The 9979-nt window shown below is 52.7% G+C and overlaps 1 protein-coding gene across 2 annotated transcripts in view; it reads left to right on the top strand.

Annotated features, from left to right (window-relative positions):
• LOC139564153 (uncharacterized) overlaps nucleotides 1-9979 on the top strand; it is a 41746-nt gene that overhangs the window by 22684 nt on the left and 9083 nt on the right. The gene's annotated exons all lie outside the window — the stretch shown is intronic.

Here is a 9979-nt window from a genome sequence, read left to right on the forward strand (position 1 = left end):
TGCTCTCTGGGAGGGGGGTTGGAAGTAGGAAAGTTGCTCTCTGGGAGGGGGGTTGGAAGTAGGAAAGTTGCTCTCTGGGAGGAAGGTTGGAAGTAGGAAAGTTGTCTCTTGGAGGAAGGTTGGAAGTAGGAAAGTTGTCTCTGGGAGGGGGGTTGGAAGTAGGAAAGTTGCTCTCTGGGAGGGGGGTTGGAAGTAGGAAAGTTGTCTCTGGGAGGGGGGTTGGAAGTAGGAAAGTTGCTCTCTGGGAGGGGGGTTGGAAGTAGGAAAGTTGTCTCTGGGAGGGGGGTTGGAAGTAGGAAAGTTGTCTCTGGTAGGGGGGTTGGAAGTAGGAAAGTTGTCTCTGGGAGGGGGGTTGGAAGTAGGAAAGTTGTCTCTGGGAGGGGGGTTGGAAGTAGGAAAGTTGTCTCTGGGAGGGGGGTTGGAAGAAGGAAAGTTGCTCTCTGGGAGGGGGGTTGGAAGAAGGAAAGATGTCTCTGGGAGGGGGGTTGGAAGTAGGAAAGATGTCTCTGGGAGGGGGGTTGGAAGAAGGAAACATGTCTCTGGGAGGGGGGTTGGAAGAAGGAAAGATGTCTCTGGGAGGGGGGTTGGAAATAGGAAAGTTTTCTCTGGGAGGGGGTTTGGAAGAATGAAAGATGTCTCTGGGAGGGGGGTTGGAAATATGAAAGTTGTCTCTGGGAGGGGGGTTGGAAGTAGGAAAGTTGCTCTCTGGGAGGAAGGTTGGAAGAAGGAAAGTTGTCTCTGGGAGGGGGGTTGGAAGTAGGAAAGTTGCTCTCTGGGAGGAAGGTTGGAAGAAGGAAAGTTGTCTCTGGGAGGGGGGTTGGAAGAAGGAAAGTTGTCTCTGGGAGGGGGGTTGGAAGAAGGAAAGTTGTCTCTGGGAGGGGGGTTGGAAGAATGAAAGATGTCTCTGGGAGGGGGGTTGGAAATAGGAAAGATGTCTCTGGGAGGGGGGTTGGAAATAGGAAAGTTGTCTCTGGGAGGGGGGTTGGAAATAGGAAAGTTGTTTCTGGGAGGTGGGTTGGAAGAAGGAAAGTTGTCTCTGGGAGGGGGGTTGGAAATAGGAAAGTTGCTCTCTGGGAGGGGGGTTGGAAATAGGAAAGTTGTCTCTGGGAGGGGGGTTGGAAATAGGAAAGTTGTTTCTGGGAGGGGGGTTGGAAGTAGGAAAGTTGTCTCTGGGAGTGGGGTTGGAAGAAGGAAAGTTGTCTCTGGGAGGGGGGTTGGAAATAGGAAAGTTGCTCTCTGGGAGGGGGGTTGGAAATAGGAAAGTTGTTTCTGGGAGGGGGGTTGGAAGAAGGAAAGTTGTCTCTGGGAGTGGGGTTGGAAGAAGGAAAGTTGTCTCTGGGAGGGGGGTTGGAAGAAGGAAAGTTGCTCTCTGGGAGGGGGGTTGGAAGTAGGAAAGTTGCTCTCTGGGAGGGGGGTTGGAAGTAGGAAAGTTGCTCTCTGGGAGGAAGGTTGGAAGTAGGAAAGTTGTCTCTGGGAGGAAGGTTGGAAGTAGGAAAGTTGTCTCTGGGAGGGGGGTTGGAAGTAGGAAAGTTGCTCTCTGGGAGGGGGGTTGGAAGTAGGAAAGTTGTCTCTGGGAGGGGGGTTGGAAGAAGGAAAGTTGTCTCTGGGAGGGGGGTTGGAAATAGGAAAGTTGTCTCTGGGAGGGGGGTTGGAAGAAGGAAAGTTGCTCTCTGGGAGGGGGGTTGGAAGTAGGAAAGTTGCTCTCTGGGAGGGGGGTTGGAAGTAGGAAAGTTGCTCTCTGGGAGGAAGGTTGGAAGTAGGAAAGTTGTCTCTGGGAGGAAGGTTGGAAGTAGGAAAGTTGTCTCTGGGAGGGGGGTTGGAAGTAGGAAAGTTGCTCTCTGGGAGGGGGGTTGGAAGTAGGAAAGTTGTCTCTGGGAGGGGGGTTGGAAGAAGGAAAGTTGTCTCTGGGAGGGGGGTTGGAAATAGGAAAGTTGTCTCTGGGAGGGGGGTTGGAAGGAAAGCTGCTCTCTGGGAGGGGGGTTGGAAGAAGGAAAGTTGTCTCTGGGAGGGGGGTTGGAAATAGGAAAGTTGTCTCTGGGAGGGGGGTTGGAAATAGGAAAGTTTTCTCTGGGAGGGGGGTTGGAAGAATGAAAGATGTCTCTATGAGGGGGGTTGGAAATATGAAAGTTGTCTCTGGGAGGGGGGTTGGAAGTAGGAAAGTTGCTCTCTGGGAGGAAGGTTGGAAGAAGGAAAGTTGTCTCTGGGAGGGGGGTTGGAAGTAGGAAAGTTGCTCTCTGGGAGGAAGGTTGGAAGAAGGAAAGTTGTCTCTGGGAGGGGGGTTGGAAGAAGGAAAGTTGTCTCTGGGAGGGGGGTTGGAAGAAGGAAAGTTGTCTCTGGGAGGGGGGTTGGAAGAATGAAAGATGTCTCTGGGAGGGGGGTTGGAAATAGGAAAGTTGTCTCTGGGAGGGGGGTTGGAAATAGGAAAGTTGTCTCTGGGAGGGGGGTTGGAAATAGGAAAGTTGCTCTCTGGGAGGGGGGTTGGAAATAGGAAAGTTGTCTCTGGGAGGGGGGTTGGAAATAGGAAAGTTGTTTCTGGGAGGGGGGTTGGAAATAGGAAAGTTGTTTCTGGGAGGGGGGTTGGAAGAAGGAAAGTTGTCTCTGGGAGTGGGGTTGGAAGAAGGAAAGTTGTCTCTGGGAGGGGGGTTGGAAGAAGGAAAGTTGTCTCTGGGAGGGGGGTTGGAAATAGGAAAGTTGTCTCTGGGAGGGGGGTTGGAAGAAGGAAAGTTGCTCTCTGGGAGGGGGGTTGGAAGTAGGAAAGTTGCTCTCTGGGAGGGGGGTTGGAAGTAGGAAAGTTGCTCTCTGGGAGGAAGGTTGGAAGTAGGAAAGTTGTCTCTGGGAGGAAGGTTGGAAGTAGGAAAGTTGTCTCTGGGAGGGGGGTTGGAAGTAGGAAAGTTGCTCTCTGGGAGGGGGGTTGGAAGTAGGAAAGTTGTCTCTGGGAGGGGGGTTGGAAGAAGGAAAGTTGTCTCTGGGAGGGGGGTTGGAAATAGGAAAGTTGTCTCTGGGAGGGGGGTTGGAAGAAGGAAAGTTGCTCTCTGGGAGGGGGGTTGGAAGTAGGAAAGTTGCTCTCTGGGAGGGGGGTTGGAAGTAGGAAAGTTGCTCTCTGGGAGGAAGGTTGGAAGTAGGAAAGTTGTCTCTTGGAGGAAGGTTGGAAGTAGGAAAGTTGTCTCTGGGAGGGGGGTTGGAAGTAGGAAAGTTGCTCTCTGGGAGGGGGGTTGGAAGTAGGAAAGTTGTCTCTGGGAGGGGGGTTGGAAGTAGGAAAGTTGCTCTCTGGGAGGGGGGTTGGAAGTAGGAAAGTTGTCTCTGGGAGGGGGGTTGGAAGTAGGAAAGTTGTCTCTGGTAGGGGGGTTGGAAGTAGGAAAGTTGTCTCTGGGAGGGGGGTTGGAAGTAGGAAAGTTGTCTCTGGGAGGGGGGTTGGAAGTAGGAAAGTTGTCTCTGGGAGGGGGGTTGGAAGAAGGAAAGTTGCTCTCTGGGAGGGGGGTTGGAAGAAGGAAAGATGTCTCTGGGAGGGGGGTTGGAAGTAGGAAAGATGTCTCTGGGAGGGGGGTTGGAAGAAGGAAACATGTCTCTGGGAGGGGGGTTGGAAGAAGGAAAGATGTCTCTGGGAGGGGGGTTGGAAATAGGAAAGTTTTCTCTGGGAGGGGGTTTGGAAGAATGAAAGATGTCTCTGGGAGGGGGGTTGGAAATATGAAAGTTGTCTCTGGGAGGGGGGTTGGAAGTAGGAAAGTTGCTCTCTGGGAGGAAGGTTGGAAGAAGGAAAGTTGTCTCTGGGAGGGGGGTTGGAAGTAGGAAAGTTGCTCTCTGGGAGGAAGGTTGGAAGAAGGAAAGTTGTCTCTGGGAGGGGGGTTGGAAGAAGGAAAGTTGTCTCTGGGAGGGGGGTTGGAAGAAGGAAAGTTGTCTCTGGGAGGGGGGTTGGAAGAATGAAAGATGTCTCTGGGAGGGGGGTTGGAAATAGGAAAGATGTCTCTGGGAGGGGGGTTGGAAATAGGAAAGTTGTCTCTGGGAGGGGGGTTGGAAATAGGAAAGTTGTTTCTGGGAGGTGGGTTGGAAGAAGGAAAGTTGTCTCTGGGAGGGGGGTTGGAAATAGGAAAGTTGCTCTCTGGGAGGGGGGTTGGAAATAGGAAAGTTGTCTCTGGGAGGGGGGTTGGAAATAGGAAAGTTGTTTCTGGGAGGGGGGTTGGAAGTAGGAAAGTTGTCTCTGGGAGTGGAGGTTGGAAGAAGGAAAGTTGTCTCTGGGAGGGGGGTTGGAAATAGGAAAGTTGCTCTCTGGGAGGGGGGTTGGAAGTAGGAAAGTTGTTTCTGGGAGGGGGGTTGGAAGAAGGAAAGTTGTCTCTGGGAGTGGGGTTGGAAGATAGGAAAGTTGTCTCTGGGAGGGGGGTTGGAAGAAGGAAAGTTGCTCTCTGGGAGGGGGGTTGGAAGTAGGAAAGTTGCTCTCTGGGAGGGGGGTTGGAAGTAGGAAAGTTGCTCTCTGGGAGGAAGGTTGGAAGTAGGAAAGTTGTCTCTGGGAGGAAGGTTGGAAGTAGGAAAGTTGTCTCTGGGAGGGGGGTTGGAAGTAGGAAAGTTGCTCTCTGGGAGGGGGGTTGGAAGTAGGAAAGTTGTCTCTGGGAGGGGGGTTGGAAGAAGGAAAGTTGCTCTCTGGGAGGGGGGTTGGAAATAGGAAAGTTGTCTCTGGGAGGGGGGTTGGAAGAAGGAAAGTTGCTCTCTGGGAGGGGGGTTGGAAGTAGGAAAGTTGCTCTCTGGGAGGGGGGTTGGAAGTAGGAAAGTTGCTCTCTGGGAGGAAGGTTGGAAGTAGGAAAGTTGTCTCTGGGAGGAAGGTTGGAAGTAGGAAAGTTGTCTCTGGGAGGGGGGTTGGAAGTAGGAAAGTTGCTCTCTGGGAGGGGGGTTGGAAGTAGGAAAGTTGTCTCTGGGAGGGGGGTTGGAAGTAGGAAAGTTGCTTTCTGGGAGGGGGGTTGGAAGTAGGAAAGTTGTCTCTGGGAGGGGGGTTGGAAGTAGGAAAGTTGTCTCTGGGAGGGGGGTTGGAAGTAGGAAAGTTGTCTCTGGGAGGGGGGTTGGAAGTAGGAAAGTTGCTCTCTGGGAGGGGGGTTGGAAGTAGGAAAGTTGTCTCTGGGAGGGGGGTTGGAAGAAGGAAAGTTGCTCTCTGGGAGGGGGGTTGGAAGAAGGAAAGATGTCTCTGGGAGGGGGGTTGGAAGTAGGAAAGATGTCTCTGGGAGGGGGGTTGGAAGATAGGAAAGATGTCTCTGGGAGGGGGGTTGGAAGAAGGAAAGATGCTCTCTGGGAGGGGGGTTGGAAGATAGGAAAGTTGTCTCTGGGAGGGGGGTTGGAAGAAGGAAAGTTGCTCTCTGGGAGGGGGGTTGGAAGAAGGAAAGTATGTCTCTGGGAGGGGGGTTGGAAGATAGGAAAGATGTCTCTGGGAGGGGGGTTGGAAGAAGGAAAGATGCTCTCTGGGAGGGGGGTTGGAAGAAGGAAAGTTGTCTCTGGGAGGGGGGTTGGAAATAGGAAAGTTGTCTCTGGGAGGGGGGTTGGAAGAAGGAAAGATCCTCTCTGGGAGGGGGGTTGGAAGAAGGAAAGATGTCTCTGGGAGGGGGGTTGGAAGAAGGAAAGATGTCTCTGGGAGGGGGGTTGGAAGAAGGAAAGATGTCACTGGGAGGGGGGTTGGAAATAGGAAAGTTGTCTCTGGGAGGGGGGTTGGAAGGAAAGTTGCTCTCTGGGAGGGGGATTGGAAGAAGGAAAGTTGTCTCTGGGAGGGGGGTTGGAAATAGGAAAGTTGTCTCTGGGAGGGGGGTTGGAAATAGGAAAGTTTTCTCTGGGAGGGGGGTTGGAAGAATGAAAGATGCTCTCTGGGAGGAAGGTTGGAAGATAGGAAAGTTGTCTCTGGGAGGGGGGTTGGAAGTAGGAAAGTTGCTCTCTGGGAGGAAGGTTGGAAGAAGGAAAGTTGTCTCTGGGAGGGGGGTTGGAAGAAGGAAAGTTGCTCTCTGGGAGGGGGGTTGGAAGAAGGAAAGTTGTCTCTGGGAGGGGGGTTGGAAGATAGGAAAGTTGTCGCTGGGAGGGGGGTTGGAAGAAGGAAAGTTGCTCTCCGGGAGGGGGGTTGGAAGTAGGAAAGTTGCTCTCTGGGAGGGGGGTTGGAAGTAGGAAAGTTGCTCTCTGGGAGGAAGGTTGGAAGTAGGAAAGTTGTCTCTGGGAGGAAGGTTGGAAGTAGGAAAGTTGTCTCTGGGAGGGGGGTTGGAAGTAGGAAAGTTGCTCTCTGGGAGGGGGGTTGGAAGTAGGAAGGTTGCTCTCTGGGAGGGGGGTTGGAAGTAGGAAAGTTGCTCTCTGGGAGGGGGGTTGGAAGTAGGAAAGTTGTCTCTGGGAGGGGGGTTGGAAGTAGGAAAGTTGCTCTCTGGGAGGGGGGTTGGAAGTAGGAAAGGTTGTCTCTGGGAGGGGGGTTGGAAGTAGGAAAGTTGCTCTCTGGGAGGGAGGTTGGAAGTAGGAAAGTTGTCTCTGGGAGGGGGGTTGGAAGTAGGAAAGTTGTCTCTGGGAGGGGGGTTGGAAGAAGGAAAGATGTCTCTGGGAGGGGGGTTGGAAGTAGGAAAGTTGTCTCTGGGAGGGGGGTTGGAAGTAGGAAAGTTGTCTCTGGGAGGGGGGTTGGAAGAAGGAAAGTTGTCTCTGGGAGGGGGGTTGGAAGTAGGAAAGTTGTCTCTGGGAGGGGGGTTGGAAGTAGGAAAGTTGTCTCTGGGAGGAAGGTTGGAAGTAGGAAAGTTGTCTCTGGGAGGGGGGTTGGAAGTAGGAAAGTTGTCTCTGGGAGGGGGGTTGGAAGTAGGAAAGTTGTCTCTGGGAGGGGGGTTGGAAGTAGGAAAGTTGTCTCTGGGAGGGGGGTTGGAAGTAGGAAAGTTGTCTCTGGGAGGGGGGTTGGGAGTAGGAAAGTTGTCTCTGGGAGGGGGGTTGGAAGTAGGAAAGTTGTCTCTGGGAGGGGGGTTGGAAGAAGGAAAGTTGCTCTCTGGGAGGGGGGTTGGAAGAAGGAAAGATGTCTCTGGGAGGGGGGTTGGAAGTAGGAAAGATGTCTCTGGGAGGGGGGTTGGAAGAAGGAAAGATGTCTCTGGGAGGGGGGTTGGAAGAAGGAAAGATGTCTCTGGGAGGGGGGTTGGAAATAGGAAAGTTGTCTCTGGGAGGGGGGTTGGAAATAGGAAAGTTGTCTCTGGGAGGGGGGTTGGAAGAAGGAATGTTGCTCTCTGGGAGGGGGGTTGGAAGAAGGAAAGTTGTCTCTGGGAGGGGGGTTGGAAGAAGGAAAGATGTCTCTGGGAGGGGGGTTGGAAGAAGGAAAGATGTCTCTGGGAGGGGGGTTGGAAATAGGAAAGTTGTCTCTGGGAGGGGGGTTGGAAGAAGGAAAGTTGCTCTCTGGGAGGGGGGTTGGAAGAAGGAAAGTTGTCTCTGGGAGGGGGGTTGGAAGAAGGAAAGATGTCTCTGGGAGGGGGGTTGGAAGAAGGAAAGATGTCTCTGGGAGGGGGGTTGGAAATGGGAAAGTTGTCTCTGGGAGGGGGGTTGGAAGGAAAGTTGCTCTCTGGGAGGGGGGTTGGAAGAAGGAAAGTTGTCTCTGGGAGGGGGGTTGGAAATAGGAAAGTTGTCTCTGGGAGGGGGGTTGGATGAAGGAAAGATCCTCTCTGGGAGGGGGGTTGGAAGAAGGAAAGATGTCTCTGGGAGGGGGGTTGGAAGAAGGAAAGATGTCTCTGGGAGGGGGGTTGGAAATAGGAAAGTTGTCTCTGGGAGGGGGGTTGGAAGGAAAGTTGCTCTCTGGGAGGGGGATTGGAAGAAGGAAAGTTGTCTCTGGGAGGGGGGTTGGAAATAGGAAAGTTGTCTCTGGGAGGGGGGTTGGAAATAGGAAAGTTTTCTCTGGGAGGGGGGTTGGAAGAATGAAAGATGTCTCTGGGAGGGGGGTTGGAAATATGAAAGTTGTCTCTGGGAGGGGGGTTGGAAGTAGGAAAGTTGCTCTCTGGGAGGAAGGTTGGAAGAAGGAAAGTTGTCTCTGGGAGGGGGGTTGGAAGTAGGAAAGTTGCTCTCTGGGAGGAAGGTTGGAAGAAGGAAAGTTGTCTCTGGGAGGGGGGTTGGAAGAAGGAAAGTTGTCTCTGGGAGGGGGGTTGGAAGAAGGAAAGTTGTCTCTGGGAGGGGGGTTGGAAATAGGAAAGTTGTCTCTGGGAGGGGGGTTGGAAGAAGGAAAGTTGCTCTCCGGGAGGGGGGTTGGAAGTAGGAAAGTTGCTCTCTGGGAGGGGGGTTGGAAGTAGGAAAGTTGCTCTCTGGGAGGAAGGTTGGAAGTAGGAAAGTTGTCTCTGGGAGGAAGGTTGGAAGTAGGAAAGTTGTCTCTGGGAGGGGGGTTGGAAGTAGGAAAGTTGCTCTCTGGGAGGGGGGTTGGAAGTAGGAAGGTTGTCTCTGGGAGGGGGGTTGGAAGTAGGAAAGTTGCTCTCTGGGAGGGGGGTTGGAAGTAGGAAAGTTGTCTCTGGGAGGGGGGTTGGAAGTAGGAAAGTTGTCTCTGGGAGGGGGGTTGGAAGTAGGAAAGGTGTCTCTGGGAGGGGGGTTGGAAGTAGGAAAGTTGTCTCTGGGAGGGAGGTTGGAAGTAGGAAAGTTGTCTCTGGGAGGGGGGTTGGAAGTAGGAAAGTTGTCTCTGGGAGGGGGGTTGGAAGAAGGAAAGATGTCTCTGGGAGGGGGGTTGGAAGTAGGAAAGTTGTCTCTGGGAGGGGGGTTGGAAGTAGGAAAGTTGTCTCTGGGAGGGGGGTTGGAAGAAGGAAAGTTGTCTCTGGGAGGGGGGTTGGAAGTAGGAAAGTTGTCTCTGGGAGGGGGGTTGGAAGTAGGAAAGTTGTCTCTGGGAGGAAGGTTGGAAGTAGGAAAGTTGTCTCTGGGAGGGGGGTTGGAAGTAGGAAAGTTGCTCTCTGGGAGGGGGGTTGGAAGTAGGAAAGTTGTCTCTGGGGTGGGTGGACGTTGGAAGATCTTCATCGTCAGACACCATAGTCTGCATCCTCATGGGCCCTGGGTAAAAGTACTAAAATAGGGATTAGGGTGCCATTTGGGATGCAGACATACTGCGCTTTTTACATTGAGTTTTGGAGCCTTGGCTCAGTCTAAATCTTTAGGACTAAATTTATACTGATACTCTCTCTCAAACATGCTGCCCTGCTATCGTGGCTGTGTGCACTTCAAACCATCTGTCCGTCTCAGTCTAGACACAGCTTGTTTTCGCTCATTCCATGATTTAATCATGCTGTCACTTCGGTCAACAGGCCAAGCCTTTTACAGCTACTCATGAGCACTGCTGTAATAGTGTAGTACAGCCCTATTGGCTAGCGCAGCAGCAATTTTCTGAACAGCACTAAGTATCTGACTGTAATGGGATGAGGAAGACCCAGTTTGCGTCCCAAATGGCACCCTAATCCCTATACAGTGCACTACTTTTGACGAGGGCCCATATAGGGGCTCCCGAGGGGCGCAGTGCTCTAAGGCACTGCATCTCAGTGCAAGAGGAGTCACTGCAGATCCTGGTTAGAATCCAGGCTGCATCACATCCAGCTGTGATTGGGAGTCCCATAGGGTGGCGCACAATTGGCCCAGCGTCGTCCGGGTTTGGCCGGGGTAGGCCGCCATTGTAAATAAGAATTTGTTCTTAACTGACTTGCCTAGTTAAATAAATTTTAAAAAGATATAGGGAATAGTGTGCTGTTTGGGACACAGATACACACAGCCAGAGAGGAATGATGACTCTGTGATGCTGTGAAGACTGAGCTTTGCTCTGCATGGATTGGCGTTCCAGGCTGTCTATATTGCAGTCGACGCAACAACCATGGTTTTATGCCACATCATTGACTTTGTATTCGTGCATCAGAATGCTATATCAGTTGATGCAGTTGTCTGATATCAAATGATGCAGTTAACTGTGGAGCTGGCTAGCTGTGTGGAGCTGGCTAGCTGTGTGGAGCCTTGACAGCACCATATGGAGTTAACAGTGTGTGGAGAGGAGGTGTGT

The sequence above is a fragment of the Salvelinus alpinus genome, chromosome 35 (genome assembly GCF_045679555.1).
Source record: "Salvelinus alpinus chromosome 35, SLU_Salpinus.1, whole genome shotgun sequence".
Taxonomy (NCBI): Eukaryota; Metazoa; Chordata; class Actinopteri; order Salmoniformes; family Salmonidae; genus Salvelinus; species Salvelinus alpinus.